This window comes from Lactuca serriola, chromosome 9, assembly GCF_051521515.1.
Source record: "Lactuca serriola cultivar US96UC23 chromosome 9, Lser_US96UC23_V15, whole genome shotgun sequence".
In the NCBI taxonomy this organism is placed as follows: Eukaryota; Viridiplantae; Streptophyta; class Magnoliopsida; order Asterales; family Asteraceae; genus Lactuca; species Lactuca serriola.
Window position 1 is genome coordinate 16,286,717 of NC_136416.1, and position 12,294 is coordinate 16,299,010.

General features: G+C 32.8%; 1 long non-coding RNA gene across 1 annotated transcript; it reads right to left on the bottom strand.

Moving 5' to 3' along the window:
- Nucleotides 1–9,193: 9,193 nt before the first annotated feature.
- On the bottom strand, nt 9,194–11,346 carry LOC145074446 (uncharacterized). The gene is made up of 4 exons (XR_013691849.1): nt 11,013–11,346; nt 10,127–10,944; nt 9,532–10,017; nt 9,194–9,352 (listed from the first exon to the last, which is right to left on the bottom strand). It is a non-coding gene; the product is annotated as an uncharacterized LOC145074446 (long non-coding RNA).
- Nucleotides 11,347–12,294: the final 948 nt, after the last annotated feature.

Genomic DNA, 12,294 nt, shown 5'->3' on the forward strand with positions numbered 1-12,294 from the left:
TCAAGAATAAAACATGTATTTCATCACTAGCACACATCTAGAGGTTTATAACCTATAGTGTTGACATTTCTGTGTCCATTCCAATTAAGTTGGCTATACATTTGAGTTCTACATGTTCTGAATTGTTTGCATAGCTACTTGGAAACAATGGCAGGCCCTTGAGCAGCCAGGTGGCAAGAAGTTAAGATTGCACAAGTTTAATCCATATAAGTGTGGATTTGTCAGTAACCTTGTCCTGTGATTATGGTTTTGACAAATTCATATGGGTAGGAAATCATACACTAGAAAATCTAAGTGTCATAAGGTTTCTCTTCGATTTATGAAAATGATGGTAAGGAAACACTTTCACTAAGTAGATTTTGAGTAGATAGCAATCTTTGCATTTTCAAAGTCGTTAGCAGAGCACACTAACATGGACTTATGAGAAATAGCAAAGGTCTAAACAATTGAGACTATGATTACGACATACATTTTCATTGTTTCGAAATTGTTTAGACACACATGTGAGCTATCTAAGAAAAGGTGTGTGATTTTGATAAAGTCTTATCAAAGCAATATAGTATCAGAAATCTAAACTTTGGTAAGAAAGTCAATAAAGTATTGATTTCTAGAAGTACAGCTGATTTTTGAGTACATGTCAAAGCTAGTGGGAGCATAAGTGTTATGCTAATAACCATCATGTTAGTGGGAGCATGATAATTATGATAAGTATTGAAAGTTAGCAATGTTAATTATAGAAAACAAAAGTTTCAATTCGTGAGGCTGCAGGGGTTGAAAAAGTTGTTTTGCTATAATTAAGGGAGAGGAAATTATACTTCATTTCAAGTCTAAAAGCTTAGATTGAGATTTTAATCAAATTTAGTCAAGAATATATATGAATTTCATGTTGTAATGGCTCAACATATGGAAATTCTATATATAGGTTCATTATTTGCGTTTTAAAATTCGATTATGATTACGACATCCCTTTTCATAATCTAAATTATGAGAACTTGGCAAATAGAAATGGAAATATTATAGCAAAAGACTGGTTTAGTCTTTATGTGAGACATCATGAATCATGTTCCATATGCTTCGGATATAGGATCGATTACATGTGTTATATTCATCCTTTCTAAAATTTTCCAAATGCCTGAGGCATTAAGAAGGGAAAAGATCTAGAATTAGATATGACTAAAAGGATTAAGCAATTGTTGAGGAAAATCTAAGGTTTACCAAAGATTGGTTGCTCAGGGACAGTTGGAAGTATAGTGTTAGTTGTTGGAAGGACCATATTGATATATTCTGAAAAGAGGCAACTCTTGTTCAAAAGTGATAGTCAAAAGGGGAATATGGAAATGATCCCATAGGTGGAAGTTGTTCAATAAATCTATGTAAAATTAGGAAACTTAATGCAAGAAGGATGTTTCCAAGGAGTTGATCTCCTTTGGAATGCTCTGTAACGTTTGTTGTCAAGTCTTTGTGACTTTGTTCATAATCATTACAAGAGAATCAGTGCATATAACTTTAGAATCTAACAAATTTCGGTAAATGGCATGAATTTGGAATTCCTACATTTGCCATAAGAATTCGGGACTTTGAAATTAGAATCATTGAAATTATGGTCAATTGATTTATTTCACAAAGTAAGGATCATAGACAAACATAGAGTGCATACTTGGTGTATGGAAAAGCTATTGTTTAGAAAAACATAGTGTACATGCTCGGAGCATGGGACAACTATTGTTTTAATTCAAGAATAAAGTTGATAGCTGAAACAATATGCAATGAATAATGTGTAATCATATGGTGATAAATAAAAGGTGTTTTATTTATATTCATAAGTTTTGAGACCATATTGGATTCAATTATTCTTGTGTCTCATTTTTGCATGTTTTGACTTCCAGAATAACTAGGTCGTTCTTCTTGAATGACTAAGTTATTCAAACTATCCACAGTCGGTCATATGTTGTAAGTAGATATAAATCAAGACTGTCATGAGTTGGGCTATGTAGAGATCTAAGATGTTGGACAAGGTGATGCTACAACACTCATGAGTGCTCATAAGTTCTGAGTATTTGATTCAACCCACGCTCATTGGAATAACTTCATGGATTTTATCACGAGTGATCATGAGACGATAATATCTTAAATTCTTCAAACCTAGAGATATGAGTTGTTACTATGAGTTGGTTGTACATTGATTGCACGAAAACGCATTGGTAACTCGATGTTATAAAACGTGTCTTTGTGTATGATTCAACAAGTAGTAGAACAAGCCATATGAGTCGAAATTTATCCATTCCTTTTACCTTCGGGATAAAAGCGATATATGTGGGCCCCTCGATGATTTAATGATGATACATGTGAGTGCTTGGCTAAGCCAGGACTGATTTGATCTGTTCAATCAGTCAGTCATCATGAATCGAAAATCAGGAAACAACAAATGGACAGAGAGAATGATTTATAATCCATATCTCAGTCCATATGATATCTAGAATGGAGGAATATATGATCACTTATCTAATGAACAAGTCATTGAAAAAGGTCAGAGATCATCGGCAAGGTCAGAGTTCGACGGAAGCTTTTGAGAGCTACGATTGCCAGTCGGTTCTTGAAGTCATACACAATAATAGGTTTAGACTTATCCAAGTGGGAGACTATTGGATTAATTTCTAAGTCCATAACTATAATTGGTAAGACTTGACCCGACCCGACATGGTCCATTTGGGTTGCATGGCATCGGGATAATTGGATAGACAATATGAGGAAAAAAAAGGATACTAGTGATTTTATATTAATATATTATAAGTTCTAATATATTAATATATAATCATATTATTTAATTAGTATTGATCAAGAATTAATTTATAATTAATTAAGTAATCAAAAGGAACTAATTAAATATGGACTCTTAGATATATATGTATGATGGGCCAAGTTCATTTAAGTTGGGCTAAGCTTTCATGGATAGTCCATGGAGTGTTTAACCCATTGATCATAAGAAATGAAAGGTCATGGGTATTAGGGTTTAACCCTAATCTCCACACTATATAAATAGGTCCTTGGTTGGTGAAATTGGCACTAGTGTGGGTACACTAAGAGGGCTAGCCGATTTCACTAGAGAGAACCAAGTATCCTTATTCTCAAGGTTATTCCAAGAGTTCATGGTGTTGTGTGAACCATTTGAGGTGTCACACTTGGGGCACTAGGCACTCAAGCTTCATGAAGACTAGCTACATCAAACAAAGGTATGCATTCTATCCATTTGATTACCCAAGTATCAATTATTGTATGCTAGATAGGGTAATACCTTGGAAAGTTCATAATTGCATGTATAATACAGAAAACATAGATCCAAGGTATTTAGGGTTGCATGTACACTTAGGAGTGTTAGAATGTTCAAAACCCATCAGACATATGGCTCTACTTCAAGTAAAATCCAAATAACTAACTCTATAAGTTCCTATTCTTTGATTTTCAATACATAATGTGATAAGATTATATTTTGATGTTTTGTAGGATCGAAGAAAAGAGAGGAAGCTTAAGGGAAGAAGTAAGATGAATCTGATCGTGAAGAAATGGATTTCAATCGCATTGCTTAAAGATTGAATTTTTGAGCTACTACGAGTTAGAATAGATTGCTTACAAATTGAAATAGCATAGTTTTCAGTTAAATTGCATTGTAAGGACAAATTTTTCCGCAATAAAATAAATTTTGATTTTGTCGTATTTATTTATCCTTGAAATGGCATGTATGAAAAATTGTTGTTTGAATGTTTCTACTATTAGCAATAATGGATTTGATTCTTAATTAGGTTATTTATGGAAATGTCGAGAATTTACCAAATAGGGAGAGTTTCTCATCGCCCAAGTTTCAATTGGACAGAAACTTGGAATCATGCAACTTGGTTGCGTGATGAACGAGAAACTTCATATTTGGAAATTAGACTAAATCTTTGGCAAAGTGTCAAGTAAAGGACTAAAACATCGAGTACACTAGGTTGTACGTTGATCAAGTCCACCATAAGAGTGATAAAGATATTCGTCATGATTTACTAAAGTTTAGTAAATATGATTATACTTATAAGATTAAGTGTAATTCTGAGTTGGTTGAAAGAGTTTCAATAAATAGCAGAACGAATAAGAAGAATCAAGTAGGCAGAAAGATAAAAGTTTGTCCATTCTAAGAAGAAGGGAGAGTACCTTTTATTGTGTTTTATGATAAGTCTTAATGATTAAGAACCATATCTCAATTGATCCTCTAAGTGACTCTTAGTGCATTTGTATGTCTAAGAAGAGGAATCGAGAATTGTGGAAATGGTTAAATCAAGAAGTCAATCATACTTCATTCCAATATCAAGTCTTAGAGTTATACTCAAAAATTGTGAATTGAGTGACACATCTCTAGTAGGTTTATAACACTCAAAAAATGTGGACTTGGAAAAAGTCTTCTTATTCCTACACATTTGAGATTGGTAATTTGTGATGTCTTGGATAAGACAAAGACCAACTAGAACCAATTATGCGAAGTGATAGTCTTGATAAAAACTACACTAACTCTTGAATATTTGTTTTGTCAAGGAATGTTTCTTGACAAGAGAATCGTATATGTCAAGGAGTCAGTGGGAGTCTTAATGGTCTTGAAAGGTTTCAAGAACAGATCAAGGGTTAAACCTAGTTGATCATCACTAGCACACAACTTGAGGTTTAAAGCCTATCGTGGATGACATACTCTTTTTCTGTGCCATTCCAATTGAGTTAATTATGCATGTGAGTTCTATGAGTTCTCATTTGAATGCATAAAGACAAAACACCTTGATCAATGGAAAGTACATTGATATGAAAGGGTGAGTTTCTTGGAAAACATGGTGGGCATTCATGTTACCATGAGGCAAGAAATCGAGATTGAGCACGTTCGGTCCATATGAGTTTGGATTTGTCGCAAACTTTGGTTTTGGAAAATTCACATAGATAGGAATACATACACCTTAAAATCTAAGTGTCATGAGGTTTCCCTCCTTCATGAAAATGATTGTAAAGAAATGCTTTCACTAAGAGAGATTTTAAGAAGATTGAAATTGTGAAAATTGTATTCTCAAATTCGATTATGATTACGGCATCGATGTTCATAGTTCGAATTGTGAGATTTGGCAATTAGTAACATAAGTTCGGAATTTATTTAGACACACATGTGATCCTTCTAAGGCAAAGGTGTATGAGGTTAAGAAGCTTAGATAAAGGCTTATCAAAGCATCAGGTATTTAGAAATATGAACTTAAGGAATTCAATAAGCTTTGTTTTCTGGAAGTTCAAATGTTTTCTGAATATATGTCAAAGCTAGTGGGAGCATAAGTGTTATGCTTGTATGGTAATAATCATCGTGTTAGTGGGAGCATGATTATTATTTCAAGTATTGCAAGTTAGCAATATTAATTATAGAAAAAAAAAGATTCACTTTGCAAAGTTGCAGGGGTTGAAAAGTTGTTTTGCTATAATTAAGGGAGAGAATATTATACTTCATTTCAAATCTAAAGGCTTAGATTGTGTAATATTAATCAAATTTAGTAAAATATATATGAATGTTGTGTTGGAATGTTTCAACATGAGGAAATTCTATATATGGAAAGGATAATTGCATTCTTAAAATTTGGTTATGATTACGGCATCCCTTTTCATAATCAAAAATTGTGAGAACATGACAATTAGAAATATTATAGCAGAAGACTGGTAAAGTATCACGTCTTCATGTGAGACATTATCAGTCGTGTTCCATACGCTTCGGGTATAGGATCGATTGCATATGCTATAATGTTTGATCATTCTAAAATTTTCCAAATGCTTAGCACATTAAGAGGGAAAAAGGACTAGAACGATTTTGGCTAAAATAATTAAACAACTATCAAAGGACGATTTAAGGTTCGCCAAAGATTTGTTGTTTGTGAGTAGTTGGAAGTATAGTATTGGATGAACCATGTTGACATTATTTTGAATAAATAAGACTCTATTTAGAATGAGTTGTCATATGGCAAATATGGAAATGTTTCCATATTGGGAGTTGGATATTGAGAGTCTATGGCTAGATTAGAAACTTTTATGCAAGAAGGATGTTCAAAGGAATGTACTTTGAATGTGAGACTTCGTGTCTATGAAATTGTCTTGTAACAATTTCCGATAGAATACCTTGGAATTTCATTAGCCGAGTCTTGGTGACTTTTGTGTTATGACATTACAAAAGGACCATTGCATAAAATGTTAGAATCTAACATATTCTATTAGTGGCAAGAATGTTGTCATCTTACACTAATGATAAGGAGTGGGAATTGTGAAATGAGTTTCATTGGAAAGGTTTTCAATTGACCTATTTCACAAAGTAAGGATCATAGGTAACATAGTGTGCATGCTCGGAGCATGGGACAACTATTTTTGTAATTCAAGTAATAAGTTGATTATCCGAAACATTAAACAATGAATAATGAATAGTCAATATGGTGTTTAAATAAAAGGTGTTTTATTTACGCTCAAAAGTTTTGGGGCCATATAGGATTAAGTATTATCATTGTGTTTCATTTTCTATGTTTTGACTTCCAGAATAATTGGGTTATTCGAACCTCTACAGTCGGTCATATGTTGGAATTAGGTATGAAGGAAGACTGTCATGAATCTGTCTGTAGATTGTCTAAAGTGTTTAGACATAGCACAAGTTTGTTGCAGAGTTCATGAGTGCTTTAATAAGATTAAAGTATTGGATTAAACCCACACTCACTTGAATCACTTCATGGATTTATCATGAGTGATTAGTGAGACGATAACATTGTATACTCTTGAAACCGAGACGTGTGAGTTGTTATTTTTTGGTCGGTTGCACATTAATGATAAGTAAACGCACCAGTAACTTGGTGTTATAAAACTTATTGTTGTGTGTGATCCGATTACTAGGTGCAAGCAAGCATTTGAGTCAAAGTTTATCCATTCCTTTTACCCAAAGTGGGATAAAAGCGACATTTGTAGGCCCCTTGATGATTTAGTGATGACACCCTAAGCACTTGGCCAAGCCGGGACTGAGTTGATGTGTTCAATTGTAGTCTGTTGTCAGTCGTCGTAAATCAGATGTCGGGAAACAATACATAGAGAGAGAGAGAGAGAAAGAGAGATTGATTTAAATCCATGTCTAGTGTCTATACGATATCTTGAAATGGAGGAATATATAATCCCTTATCTAAAGGACACGCGTATATGATAAGATCAGAGTTGACAACGGCTTTTGAAAGCTACCATTGCTGATTACGTTCTGAAGTTATGAAAAATAGCTATTAGACTTATCCAAGTGGGAGACTATTGGATTAGTGTCTAAGTCCATAACTATTTTGGTATGTACTTGACCCGATTATGAGCATGGTCCTTTTGGGCTGTCTTCACCATAGCAAAATATAGGATGAATTAAGGAGAGAAAGGTTTAATTATGATTTATTAATATATTATAAGAATAATATATAAAGGAGAAATCATATTGTTTAATTAATATTAGTCAAGAATTAATAAAGAATTAATTTTGTGGCTAAAAGAGATTAATTAAACTTAGGGGACTGGAATTGTAATTATAAGATAATTGCAATTGGGCTATGGATCACCTTGGAATAATAGGTTGGACGAATTCAATGGGGAAGCCCATTAAAAATCGTCAAAGGCATGTTCCAAAAGGGGTCGATGGGCTGCTTAGGGCTTAAGCAGTCAAATTAGAGTTTTCCTTGTTAGATAACCCTAATTGCCTACCTATTTAAAGAACCCTTGAGACCCAAAAACGTGGCAAAGAGTTCCTCTAGGGTTTCCAGCCGGTTTTGGTGCCTCCTCTCTCCTCCTTCTTAATCCAAGTTGCTTAGTGGTGTTTGTGACTCCATTAGAGATGCAACACTTGAGGCACTAAGCTTTCTGAAGCTAAGGATTGATTGTTATTGCTATATAACAATCAAGGTAAGATCTAAACCGTAATTTCAGTTATAGTTTATTAGATCTAGGGTTTATGGCTTTGGATTATCAATTGCATGTTCATTAGACAAACTAGATCCAAAGCTATTAGGGTTTGCATGTACACCATAGGATTGATGTATTGCTCGAAACCTATCACAAACAACATATTTTCTTTATCATTCTCATAGCATACGATATCCGCACAATAATTAGTTAGAATAGAATAACCTAAGCTTATATATATATATATATATATATATATATATATATATATATATATATTAGAGTATTAATTAGTTAATCATACTTCAAAGTTCTACCCAATCTGGTTAATTAGTTAACACAATCAACAAGAAAACATAGGTAATACTTCATATTTTATCATACTTTAACATAATCAAAATTAGCAAATAAAATGATTAAACAAATTTGATAGTTAATCATACTCACAATTTTATTCAATGGAAAGGCACAAAAGTTTTTGTTTGAGCTAAGAAAAAAACAATTTTATTCAATGGAATGAAACAAAAAAATGTTTTTTTTATGTAAAATAGCCTAATAAATTTATTCAAATAGCGGTTTTAGCACCACTATAGCGGTGACCATAATCGCGGTAACAACGGTAAATCGCGACGTTAATAGCGCCACCACTATTACAAACCTCTATTTTGAAAATCACGATTCTTTACCTCTGCTAACCGCTATAGCACCACTATAACGTTTCGATTGACTGCATAGACCAAAACTTCCACAACAAAAACACCCTTTTACGACACGTAATGCGTGTCGTAAAACGCTCAGACGACACGCAAATGCGTGTCAAGGAAGGCCCTATCATAACGAAAGACGACACACTTTTGTGCGTCGTCTATTTACGACATGCATTTACGATGCACAGTTACAACACACATTTACGACACTCATTTGCGACATGCAATGCGTATCAAGGAAGGCCCTGTCATAAAGGAAAACGATATGCATTTGCGTGTCGTAACCTTATGACGCGCGTTTAGGACACGCATTGCGTATATCATTAAAGCCCTTATCATAAATGAAGATGACACACATTTGCGTGTCATAAACTTCAGCAATCATCTATGATATGCATTTTTGACGTGTCTTTATGATAGTCATTTATGCATAATACAAAAATATGGAAACAAATATATAACAAAACAATCAATTTCATCCAATAACATTATGTCAAAAAATTGTACTACATTGGTGTTAAGGGGATCTGATTGTACATTGTTATTAAGAGGTTTTCCCTAACTATATAACCTAATACTACATTGCTATTAAGAGAAACTTTGTTTCAGATATCATGTAAAAAAAATATCCTCCATGTCAAAAAATTGGTTGTTGTCCACCAGGTGTAGATGGCAAGTAATGACTTGAACATTAGCTGAAACAAAAAAGCTTTTATTAATCACACAATCAACAACCTTTGGAAGTACATCTGAATGCATATATATACTAACAAATGTGATATAATATGTACGATCCTATAAAAAGAAAAATAGCAAAAAACAATTTAAGGAATAGATTGCAAATGATAATGAATAATAAAGAAATGCCTCTTACCAGATGATCCAAGAACTTCTCCAGCTTATCATTGTGCGAAGGCAATTCGCTCATATGAAATTTACTCAAAAGCTTTCGCTATTGAAAGCTAGTTTCTATTTTAGTAAAAAGAAAAAGAAAAAAATGAAATAGATTTTCTAACTACTTGTAAGTATAAATTTGCAGGAGAATCAATATGTACACCCTACATATTATCTTGGACGTCATCAATAAGGCCATATAATATTTCCTTAAGTTTAACCATCACTGTTGACCGTATATAATCATCATTAGTGATCTCCCTGACGAGGTCTGCATCTTCCTTTCCTTTGAAATCTTTGGCCATGTCTAATGCAATAGGGATCTTAAGTGGCAAAAAGTCAAAACCAATAACAAAAATAAATGTACCTTACTGGCAAGCAAGAATGGTGGCCAATGGACAACTGGAACATCACTTGTGGTGCTTGCGTTTTCTTCCATAGTTTCCTTCAATCAAATAGCATTCACCTGTACATGGTACGAAATGGAATAATGAAATAATCAAGGGAATGGAATGAGTCATTCCATTCCAATTTCATACGAACTTCACATTATATATTAAATTAATTGATCTCACCATTATATGATAAAGAGGAGCAGTAAATACATCATTAAACATGAAGGAATCATTGCCATCCACTTCCCTCCCTTTTGGAATCTAAGAAAAACATCAACAATATCAGTTGGTAAGCCATGGAAAAGACATAAATGCAGCAACACAGGCCCTTTTTGCCCCAATTTTATGAAGAACCTGCAAAATGAAAAAAAATTAAATAAATCAATGAAAGTACAATGCTATTTCTTACAATTGTGATTTTGTTTTGTTCTTGTTGTTGTGATAAAAATTTGGTGGGGTTCACCTCTCGACTACTAGCATCACCAAAGTATAAAGTATACAGGAAGGTCAAGTGAAAGTATATAGCTATTTCTCATAGTTAACCAAAAAAAATTTAAAAGAAGTTCATATCCTTAAAAACTTTAAATATTACTTCAATGTCCTTATAAACTCTGAAATTACATATATATCATTCTAAAACTATAAAACTCTCATATGTATCGAAACTTAAATTTTAATTTGGATTATATCAATTTAAAACTAAAAAACTTATCTAAAATTTAAAATTTCATATGAGATTCCCAAAGTACCCTCTCCAAATGAAATCCCAACTTAGGCATGATATGTATCACTTTTTTCATAAAGATGAACACAGTAACAACTGATTCTTTTAGTTAAATCAATGCTGTTTTGCAAGGTTTAAAAAGCTGCCACCATGGGCAATTAAGCGGGCCCCCACATAAATCTTTGGTGTTGGTTAAATCAAGTTCACTGACTTCTGTTCCCATGGATACTACAACTGATTCTTTTAGTTCTGTTTCAATCTCTTCTGAAAGTATCTGTTGTGATAATAGTTTAGTGTCTAAATCAATACAACTTTGAATAAAAAAAGATAATATTTAGGTACCTCAGAGAAATCAAGTTTTGCAACATTTGTTCAATAACCCATGAGCTTAATAGCTTTGGCATAAAAAATGTTGTCTGAAACAATCTTTGCAAGCTCTGGAAAATGCCAACCATACCATTCTCTAACTCTAATTGCATAGGTGTTAAGTTCTTTATCCAGATCATCTAGAAGTCCAATAGCTTGAATGATCATTGTATCCACCTATCCAAGAATCATGTTTTACTAGAACTATTAAATCCAATTAGAATAATGAAGTAATAATGTTTGAGAAGAAAGTCAGAAACTAAACTTATCAGGGCTGAATTTTAGTTTGTATCTTGACATAATCCTTTGTTTTAAGAACCTACAAAAATCATTCCCATATTTTAACACAAAACCTGATAAATTATTTAACAAAAAAATTATAAAGTTTACCAAAGTTTTGAACAACATTCATGATGCCTCCTTGCGAGTTTTCCCATTTAAAAGGTTGTTCATACGAAGAGCCTTTTTATATTCTTTTCTTCCTTATGTACATATTTTGGAGATATTTTCCAACAGGCCTGCAAAAAAAGGTTTTATTTATTTTCTTTTTAAATTAGTGTAAATAAATAAGTAAATATGATTGTGTGGTACGTGAAGACCATCCACTGTTATCAATTATACGTTTTTCTTCGGTGTCACTCAAATCTTCATCAGGTTCTTAGCATCATTGTCAACTTCATTATCAAAATTCAGAAAATCTGAAGATAAAAGAAAATACCTGAATAATATAATTCTTAGAAATAAAACTAGGAGACCAAAATACTTAAACATGTCCATTAAATACACATTCTGCATATAAATGAGGCAAACTTGTATTATTCTGTATTATTTTGAACCAGAGAATATTCCATCTCCGGCACAAAAACAAGCCAAAGAGTTAATAAAATATATTATTATTTTTAATTTTAATGTGACAAAAGTTACAATTTTTTCATATCCAAAGAAAGTGAGTGCAAACGTTATACCTTCAGGTCCCACCACCACCACCTTAACCTCATCTTTTGCTTCTGATGTCTTTTCAGGTGAAGCAATATTGATCTTAATTTCGTCGGTTTTATTATCGATGTATTTACTATTTATATTTTTAGAAGAATCCATTTAAACAGATGGCGGATACGTCATTTCATCTGATTATACACTTTGGAGGGGAGAGGGAGTAGCATCTGTCTCAATTATTGCAGTTTTTTAAGTAATGGGTTGTCTTATGCATGATGAGTAAAAAATAGCATTCACATCAAGGTATAAAAAGTTACAAATT